General features: G+C 35.9%; 2 long non-coding RNA genes across 2 annotated transcripts; both read left to right on the top strand.

Moving 5' to 3' along the window:
* Window positions 1–367: 367 nt before the first annotated feature.
* Window positions 368–4,524, top strand: LOC125140663. Its single transcript, XR_007139875.1, has 3 exons — window positions 368–424; window positions 3,623–3,904; window positions 4,395–4,524. It is a non-coding gene; the product is annotated as an uncharacterized LOC125140663 (long non-coding RNA).
* Window positions 4,525–4,854: 330 nt separating this feature from the next.
* LOC125140662 lies at window positions 4,855–6,466 on the top strand. The gene is made up of 3 exons (XR_007139874.1): window positions 4,855–5,319; window positions 5,458–5,513; window positions 6,339–6,466. It is a non-coding gene; the product is annotated as an uncharacterized LOC125140662 (long non-coding RNA).
* Window positions 6,467–10,314: the final 3,848 nt, after the last annotated feature.

Raw genomic sequence — 10,314 nt, 5'->3', positions numbered from 1 at the left:
CATTTCCAAGTGGATATGACTTTTTTGTACGCAACACAGCTGATTAGGTTCATCCAATTATACAGTATTTGGAGCATAGTATGTGAGTAATTGTTGGTTTTAATTTACTAATGCAGGTGTGTGATGTTGCCAAACATCAACATAGTACTTAAGTTTGACTTCTAGATTAATGCTTATGTGACATGTGCAATATCTTCTAGGTTTGGCTTTTATTTTGATGGGGGGGATTTCGGGTCCGACGACACGCCCACTGCTGCTGAGCTGCGCGTTGACAGGGAGCACACCGGTGCCACCTAATTAGTGCAGCATGTTGGTGGCTTTATAAGAAGCACGTTTGAGTTGGGCTTTTTAACTTCTCTTCCGTGTGGCATCCTGTGTGGGCAGAAAAGGTCTTTGGTCTATATCTTCCTGTCACTTTCCCCTGGTGAGTCGCCTGCTTTATCCCCTTATTTTTCAGTCGCGTAGCATAGCGGGTTCTCTTTGGGAAGGGGGAAACCTTTTTGAAATGTTTGTTTGTTTTTCAGGTGCGGCCAAAGAGCGCAAGCTGCTGTTTCAAGCTGCTGTTTCAAGCTGCTGTTTCAAGCTGCTGTTTCAAGCTGCTGTTTCAAGCTGCTGTTTCAAGCTGCTGCTTATTGCTGTTTTAATTTGTTTGTTTAGGTATATAACTTTCCGAGCTGTTTTTAAATCTTGACTCATTATTGGGTTACAGTCGGCATTGTGCAGACGTTGCAGCGAATATTTCGATGATCTGTTAGTAATGCATGCCGTAAACATATTTTTAGCCTAAGTTTATTGAATTAACTGGTTATCTCTGGACTGTTATTTGTATTGTGCTTGTCTTCCTTTTTTTTTGTTTTGTTTTTTTTCCTCTTTCCTTTGTTTTGAGGTGTATGTTTACCGCATATATAACCCCTTCGACGAACTGTGATTAGTGAGGCTTAACCGAGGGAGTGTATTTGTGTCTTATTTTTGGTTTATCCCTTTTTACTGGCTTATCAATGTGTTTTGATTTATTATGCACTGCTTTTGTTGTGTGGTTTGTCCCTCTTGTAAAGACGGACCAGGTCACACTTAAAGTTGGCCCCATATTCCCAGATTCGAATTTCCCGAGTCACTAGCTCCTGAGCTAAAGGGTGTTACTACACGATCAACACACTTATGATTATTATTATATTATTATTATTATTTTTATCTTAGTAATGTAGAGAGGCAGCTACAACCTAATGTTACTCAATATCAGCTTTCCTCCGCGTTGGACAAAATACAATTCTCTGTGCGAACACCGAAGAGACAGATTCCAAGGGACCGTGTTGGGGAGAATGTAGTAATTACCCCAAAACGTCTTCCTGATCCTCCTTACTTACTAGTCAGATGGAAGGTTAATACAACAACCATTCTTTCTGGACCACCGATGGAATTATTGTACAGCCACCGTACAAAGACAGTCAGTCTGAGCACCACATCTTTAGCTATGGAGCTCAGGGGCCTGACTGAGAGTGATACTGGACAATATGAACTGAGAGTAGACACTGTTATAGGTACTTACACCGGTCAGACCTCACAGCTGGTGCGTGATGTGTAAAAAAAAAGTTAATATTTTTGCAGTAAGTTTTCTTTAACCTTGCACAGTCCTCATTTTTTACAAGGATGTTTTATAACTTTAGAGCTATATTTAATTGCATTTATGTTTCTAATGCACTAAGTTCAACAAAATTAAAAGTACTTTGTTCCTGATTTGGTGCATTAAATTGCAGTGTCCAACAGTAGCCAGCAAGCATTGATGGAGTCTGGTTGCTCTGATATCGTTTTCCTTTGTAGCAATGTCCTGGTAGCAATGTCCATCCTATTCTTGGGAACCCCGTAACAGTCCCAGTAACAGAACAGCAACTTTCAGATCTCCACAGATATTCCAGTTGTACTTGCTGCACTGGATGGCCTGATTTCATGCCTGTACATGCCCAGACTGCACAAAAGATTGTTCATAGGTCTCTTACAGAAACAAACATTTTGGACACAAATATAAGAAAAAACATGACACAACTGAAGATTTCAATGAAATGGTATGTGATGGGCAAATTTGGATGTGATGTTTGTGATCAGCAGCCGAAAAGTCTATAAGGAACACCCAACAGTGTTCAGGAAGCAAAAACTTTGTTGTGCAGAGTATTGGTACATTGTTTATGCTTATACTGTATATTGATAAATTTGCATTAAAATAATATTGGTACTGGTGTCCACCTGAGCTCTGTACTATGTTTTAACCCCCAGTTCCAGTCTCCAGCGTTACCATAGTACAGAGCTGTCAAACAGGGCTGGTTGAAAACAACACTGTGAGTTTTGTCTGCTTTGCGTCCGGTTCCTCTCTTTCATTTATTTGGCTGAATGGCAGCTCTGAGGTAATGGCAGGGGAGTGAGTCCAGCTAATAGACAATAACAACAAACTGACCATTACCAGTGTGATGAGCGGTGACACAGGAACATACGAGTGTGAAGCATACAACAGCATCAGCAGAAAAAAGTCTCCCATTGAGCCTCGTCATTACTGAGAGTCATTTCATATCTTGTAGCTTGTTGGCAGTCATGAGGTTTATCCAACAATCCTGCATGATATACAGTATCTGGTCTCCATAAGACCATGATGGCTTTAAAGACGACTAAATGTGGACTGTTCCATTGCAGATGGTCCTGAAAAAGTTACTGCAGCAGCAGATCCAGAGGAACCCTTCTACAGTTCTGGGTCTAATCTCAAATTAAAGTCCAGGCCTGCTGCTGAGTTTCATTGGGCTGTGAATGAAACAGAGCTTGGTGAAATGAGCCAAGAGCTTAAACTGAGAAAACATTCAGATCAGGCAAAGTGGCAATTACACCTGCATAGCCCATAACACACAGACCCTACAATACTCTGTGTCTGAACCGATCAGCGTCAATATACTAGGTGTGTTATAGATTAGTTGTTGAAATCATGTGCAGCAAAATTAAATTCATTTAATTAATGTTTTCTACAGTATTATGTAAGGAATCAACAGAGTTGTGGCAAGCAGTTATAGGAAAATAATTAAAGTGTCATGTTTCCATGAAAACCAGTCTCCTGTGATGAATGTTACAAAGCATGGACAATGAGCAATCCTTCCTTAGTTGTTAAATAATGATCTCCTTACAAAGTGCATCAGCTTATCAATAACACAAAATCTTTTAGGCTTAGGCTGTACATGTCCCTCTGAATTACTATATAAATTTTATTGTAGTAGAACTAAAATGTAATGTAAAGTATAGCTGCTTTTAATTTTTATCTGCAGTTTAAAGAAATTAAATATGTTCCGAAAACTCTGATAACTCCATGTGATTTTATTAGATGTGTGAAGTTTATTAAGTGCTAATACTTGTACGGCTTTGCCTGACAGTACAAGCGATAATTATATAAAATAATCTTAGCTAATGGAGTAAGTAAAGTGATTACAGTATTATCTTGATTGTAGGTCATTGATATTTAGTCTTAACTGTACTGACAGGGCTAATAGTGTTTCTAGTGATTACTGTATTACTGTTTTGATTATAGATTAGTGTTGAAAATCTATTGTGAAATGTCATGTATGTGAGTCCTGTATTACATTTTAATCCCCAGTTCCAGTCTCCAATGTTGCCATAATACCAAGTCTAAATGAAGTTGAACTCATCAGCACTGTGAGTTTTGTCTGCTCTGCATCCGGCTCCTCTCTTTCATTTATTTGGCTGAATGGCAGCTCTGAGGTAACAGCAGGGGAGCGAGTTCAGCTAACAGACAACAACAGAAATTTGACCATTACCAGTGTGATCAGAGGTGACACAGGCCCATAAGAGTGTGAAGCATACAACAGCATCAGCAGAACAAAGAGTCTCCCATTCAGCCTCACCATTAAAATTAATGGTGAGTTATTTCATATCAGTATAACAATTATGCATTGCTGTAATGTAAATAGAATTGATGTGAGAATAAGAAAAGCACAGAATATTTAAGAAATTCAGGATCTAAAACAAGTTTCAATCTGGTTTATTACAAATGTAATAATTCCCTGCTATGCAATCCAAATTCCCTCAGAATTTCATGTTTTAATAGAAAAAGGACTAATGTAAATAGACAAAGAAGCCGATCTACAACTAGGAATGGATAAATTCCTTTAAAAAATGATAAACTGTATTTATGCACAGCATTTCAGGTCACTGATATTTATCTTGATTTTACATCTTTACATAAAATACACTTTTCCAAGTTATAGCCCAGCAAAGTTATAGAACTTCATATGATCGGTTTTAACATAAAAACTTGAAATCAAATAAATGTATGTGTTCTTCAAGATTTATGTCTTGTTGTTGCTATCTGACTTGTAAAGGAAATAACACATTTTACTGTCATTCAGGCCAAGAACAAACTCCAGAAGAAATAACCAGAGTGAAAGTTTGTGTGAAGATCTTCAGTCATTGATAGACATTTGCTCAGTCTTAAAGACCAGACATTTAGCTGATGGCATTGTTATGAGATTGATTATGCCAGGGCTCTCAAGTGTGGCAAGAACCCCACAATGTTTTTTTATTGGTTGTTGCGTTATATCTTACCCAGATAGTGCTATTTTCTGATTGGCTATTGTGTAGCCTCTTGTTTTTTGATTGGCTGATAAGTGTCATTCCTGCCCAGTTCCATAGAGACAGCGGTGCGAACTGATACATTTTGGGCGCTGTGAGAAATACGATGTGTGGCGGGAGAGCATGACAAAAGACCGAAATGCATGACGGTCACTCTCAATGCGTGACACTTGACATCCCTGTTATGTCATTCCTGGAGATATTTTGTGTTGTTTAGACTGTAGAATATTACATACACCACCATTTACTACAAATAATTATTTATTTATATATTATTTCTTACACAGCAACACATAATGCAGGTGGACATGTAAATCAGTTTCTTTATTCAAGAAAAAAGTGATATTAGGAAAATTAGTTTCTCTTTGAAGAAGCAAATACACTGCGAGATATTGAATTTAGATGCTCTTTAAGCTGCTGGGACGACTGTACTTCCTCCCACAGCATGTAGAAGCCATAGATCAGTCTGTGTCGTGCTGCTCAAAGTCATGAAGTTACATTGACTCAAATGTGTACTAATAATCAGCTGGAAACTTAATAATCATCAGTAAACACAAAGTTCACTAAATGTATGTCATAAATGTAATTATTTACCCATTATATGGTGTATGTTCTTTTATTTTTTAGGATACATACTATGAAAATATGGTTGGTTCCCAAAATAAGAAACCTGTGATGCGTCACACATCTCACCCTGATGAGGTAAACAGTCCATTTATTTGATTTGTACACCATTATTAATTTAACCCTATCCCCATTGTGACGAATTTAACTATGCTATTCTGGCATTTTGTGATGTCCAGTACAGCTTATTGAATTAATGTATTACTAACCATCTAGGGAGTAATATATGAAAACCCCTGACATGCAGAAATCAGCTCTTTGTAGATAATGAGGTAAGTAGCTTCACTTATATTCAGGACAAGAATACGTTTCATCAAAGTAGTAGATTGGAGAAATTCTCATATAGGATAGGAATATCAGAGCCTATTTTTATTTAATAAAATTAAAAACAGATTAGCTAATGTTTCATCAAAGTACTTCCACTTGTAATGGCTAAGAAGGTTATAGGCACTCCATGCATTCCTTGCCCAATTTCAAAAGAGTTATAACAACAGTCGTTGTTCACAAGATCTCATTTAGCTATAACACAGTCCTGTTTGTAGCGTGACTGATCCTTGCTGATGTTTAGGTGATGCATTTGTGAGCTGCTTTCATGCAGCCCTTAAGAACGACTTAAAACATGGCAACCACAAAAAGTTAAACTGTGTACTCCTCTGTAACTGTAAATCTGTATGCTCTTCTGTCCTATTCTTGTCTAGTTTACTATCAGTCCAGATATTTTAATTTTCAACAAAAATTTTTATGTTCCTGATTGCTCTTAATGGTTAATTATTAATGTATTGTTAAATGCATAAAACTCTATGCTTCAAATCCCACCTGTATGTTTACTGTTTAGTGCTCTTTGACCTCCTCTTATTCCTTATCTGTGATGTTTATGGTCTTTTCAGAAAAATCCATTTCCTCCTGTACCAGCATTTAACTCTTCTAGTCTAGGCTTTGAAACATTTTAATGTTTTACATTTATTTTTGAGTCATGTAATTCTTATTCAGTTTCAAACACTTTTGCTGCAATGATTATTTTGTATAATGTTTATTTAAACCCTGTTCAGGAAGAAAGACATGATTGTGTGATCAACACCCTGTATTTTCTGTTATAGGGATTAAAGAGGGCAAATGTCACCAGCTCTGGGAAGAGGAAGTAACAGTTAATATTTGTTTTGATTGGTGTTTTGGTTAACAGATCTGATAGATGAAAATGTATGAAAACATGTATGTATAGTAATTTATAAGAAAATAAATTGCATTACTTCTGTATTAATTCTAATTAATTGTGCTTAGGATTAGTAAATTTAACTTTTCAGATTTAAAATTTAAGTTATTATTAACAACTTAAGGTTATTATAGTGTTTTTTATCTGACCTTCACATAGCCTGTGATAAGAAATATCCTTGAATATTGACCTTGAAAGGTCAGTGATAATTTTTACCTTGCTTTCCATTTTGTTGTTTGATTTCTTTATCTAAAGAAGAAAACTTTCACTTGTTTTTAAATGACAATTTTAGATGAATTCTGTAAAATCATTTATTAGCCATATGTGTCTTTGTAATGAGTCTGTCTGTGTTCTCCTTTGTTTCTGTCTGCTGCCTTGCCCTGTTGTTAATTGTTTGCTCCGCCCACTTCTTGGTTATCATGGACACTAATTGTACTCAATCTTTCCTCCAGGTGTGTTGTCTTTGTCTCTGATTGTCTCTGCTTTGTTGTTGGTTCTTGTTCACTATATCTACTCTGTTTGTTCACTTCCCTGGTGTTAGTCGTTGTTTGGTGTAGTATGACGTCTGTTCCTGTTCTGCCCTGTTTTGTCTGCTTATCTCTTGTTTGTTTCTTGTTTTTGTTATTAAATCTCAAACTGCATTTGGATCCTCATTCGCCTCTTTGCCTCGCTTGACAGCCTTATTTTCTTGTTTTAAAATTTTCTTGTATTTTCTTGTCCAGGCTCTGTAGTACCACATGGTCACTTACCAGTGCTCTTGTCTCTCCCTCTTTTATTCTTACCCTGATTATCTCTTTGGCTAAACTTTAAAGAGAAACTTGCTTATATTAAAAAAGTGCTCTCAACAACATCATCATCATCATCATCATCATCATCAACAACAACAACAACAAACCTCCCCTTGATTACATGATAAACAAAACTTGAGAGGAACCAGATTCAAAAGGGTAGCCATCCTCATCTTGGTGACACTGATACTATTATTCACCCCCAACCAAACCATGGCTTGGCATAATGTTTTTTACTTTTTTAAAGTGCTGCTGTGTGTTTATAATTAATGTTAAAACTATATAACAAGATTAGGCTAGACTGTAAAAAAGTAAAAAAACAATCACTAATCTGTAAACAGCAACTAGAAAAACAGGCAGGAAACCAGGCAGAAGTGCCACAGGGCAGGGAGAAATTAGGGTCCAGGAACAGTCAGAGACAAAACCAGGCAAAACAGAGACAGGAACAAAGGCAGGATGATTAAACAGGAGCTCAAGACAGCCTTAGAAGACCATCTTGCAAAGAAGTATGTGTAGGCTGCATAGTAATATAGTTCCAGTGAACTGTGGCATTTCTGTTTCTCTCATGATTCCGCTGCTACACGGACCATGGGTTGTGAGTTTCTAGTTTTGTTTCTAGTTAGCCCTGTGTGCATCATCTGAGTTTTCTTAGCTAAGGCACTGAATTCTTTATTTTGTGTCTTTGACTCTCTTGTAGCTACTAGCATTCTCAGTGGGCTTGTCTTAATTATATGTTAAATCCAATATTGTTTTTCCTCTGTGGTTGCTCAATAAATCAGCTCATTCTCCTCTACCAGGTGTCTCTGCATTTGGGTTTTTCCTGACTGGTCCTTGGCAATGAATATTAATATGATTATATTGTTGTTATTATAAGTACTTGTACTGAAATGGAGTCATTTGGGTTGCATATGAAGGGGTCAATGTTTCAATGTAGGTATGAGGTTCTGCTAATAAGTTACAATCTGATGTTAAAGCTATAGACAAACATATTTATTTTGAATATTGAATATATCAATTATTTTTCAGTACTTTGTGGAAATATTTGTTGAAGAGAAACTAGAAAAAAAATGTTAAGGGTTTTCTGAAGTATCTTAGAATTCCTCGAGGATGTTGAACGTTATTAGACATTCTGTAAGTAAAGTTAAACTAGTGATGTCCTGCAGCCACAGATGTACTGCATTCATTGAAAAAAAAATACATTTTGACAGCAGAAACTCTTTCAAATTTTAGTCATAATCTTTTGTGCTACAATGGTTAACATTCTTTTATTTTGATGACAGTGTCTTTTTTATTTTCTAAAACATTCTAGTAAAACAGTAAGTAAAACCTACAGCTAAAATGTCTTCATTGTCTAGAAAATCAAGTGTTTATTAATTGTTTTCTAATTTTGTTCTCCACTGTAAATCTACCCAGTACTGTATAAAGGTCTTGGGTACATACAGTATATACTGTAGAAATGCTGTTCAGCAAACTTTTTTTAAAAGAACACCACCCAAAAAACTTCTATAAGAACACTAAACCGCAATAAACAGAATAAATTCAATATTAAACATGTCAGCCTATAAAATTCATTAGTATATAAAAGTCAAATATACGCAGTTTTATATATTTAGGTATTCACTGACAGTGAATTTCTGCATGCATTTATTAGCCCAACAACATGATATTAAGACTGTGTAAACCCACCTTTGGCCAGTAGAGAGCATTGGAAGATCAGAGATTACAGAGCGTAAGCAAAGACTATTGGGCATAACTGGCAAATACAAAAACGGGTGCAAAAAATATCAAATACAACTGGAACACACAATTCTATTTCACTGAAATGTGTATTTACCTAAGAAATTATATTCTGTAAAAAAGCTAAAAGGTACAGCAGCATTTTGTTTGAATAGAACCAACGTATGAATCCTCCAGACCTGATTTGGCAGGCAATGTATTCACCCAATATTTATGGCAAGGTATAAATCCTACATTTATGGCAATGTATACATTCTATATTTATGACAATGTATACATCCTAGCATTTCCTCCCAACAACCACATAGATAACAGTTAACATGTTGTACACATAAAATACATAAACAAGCGTTTCCCATCAGCCTCTATTGCACATATAATATATATGGTCAAAAAAGTTTGTTTGACATCTTTATCCAAACTGTTGTTACAAAGTTGGAAGCATTTTGTATAGAATTATTTCAATGCTTTAGTTCGATTTGCTGTAGTATTAAATATTAAGAAGTCTGACCTCAACCACACCAAAGACCTTATGGCTGAGCCTCCTCACACCTCAGGCCTCCTCACCTGACAGATTATTGCACACACAAAATTTTAGTTATATCACATACTGTATCATTTCACAGTTTGTTTATTGCAGATATTGTTATTGCAAATATTATCAATTTATTGCATGTATTGCACACATTTTGAAAATAATACAGACTTGCACATACAGTTCCAAGATGGTGGATCATGGCACATAGATGTGTGGGTGCATCGTATGTTGACTGAGTGAACATTCTTTTGTGACTGGAGTTTTAATAACCAGACAGAATGCACTCTCAGGCCATATGAGAGATAATAATCTCCATCTAATCCTTGGTCGTCTTCTGGGTCCTATTCCTGTTTGACATGTCCAAAACACCTTCCCTAATTCACTAGAGGACAGATATCAACTGGTCTGAGAAAAACGAAGAGGAAGAGAAAGTGAATATATGGTTAAACACTGACCAAAGCATGCTGATTAAGCCAAAAGTAAGATTCCACACTTCAGAGAAAAACATGATTTAGATTAAAAAAAATTCTGTATGAATGATTAAAATAAATAAAGGCAGTCAAAGCCTATGCATTTTATATTTCACTTTGTTTGCTCTTGTAAGCTATACACTAGTGTTTATCCTGTCCTGTAATGAAAGAGATACATTAGTGTGAATAATATTGTTTAAAGGGTTACTGATCTGCTTTCTGACAGACAGATATAAATATCAGGCATCTGAATTTAAAGCTTTTATAATTTTTCCTGTAATTCATAAGAGGTATAGATAAATCAAATATTTCTATTGTGATTTGTGTAAA

This window comes from Tachysurus fulvidraco, unplaced genomic scaffold, assembly GCF_022655615.1.
Source record: "Tachysurus fulvidraco isolate hzauxx_2018 unplaced genomic scaffold, HZAU_PFXX_2.0 HiC_scaffold_32_np12, whole genome shotgun sequence".
NCBI classification, from domain to species: Eukaryota; Metazoa; Chordata; class Actinopteri; order Siluriformes; family Bagridae; genus Tachysurus; species Tachysurus fulvidraco.
The sequence above is the reverse complement of the archived record's forward strand: the minus strand, read 5'-3'. Positions and strand labels throughout refer to the sequence as shown.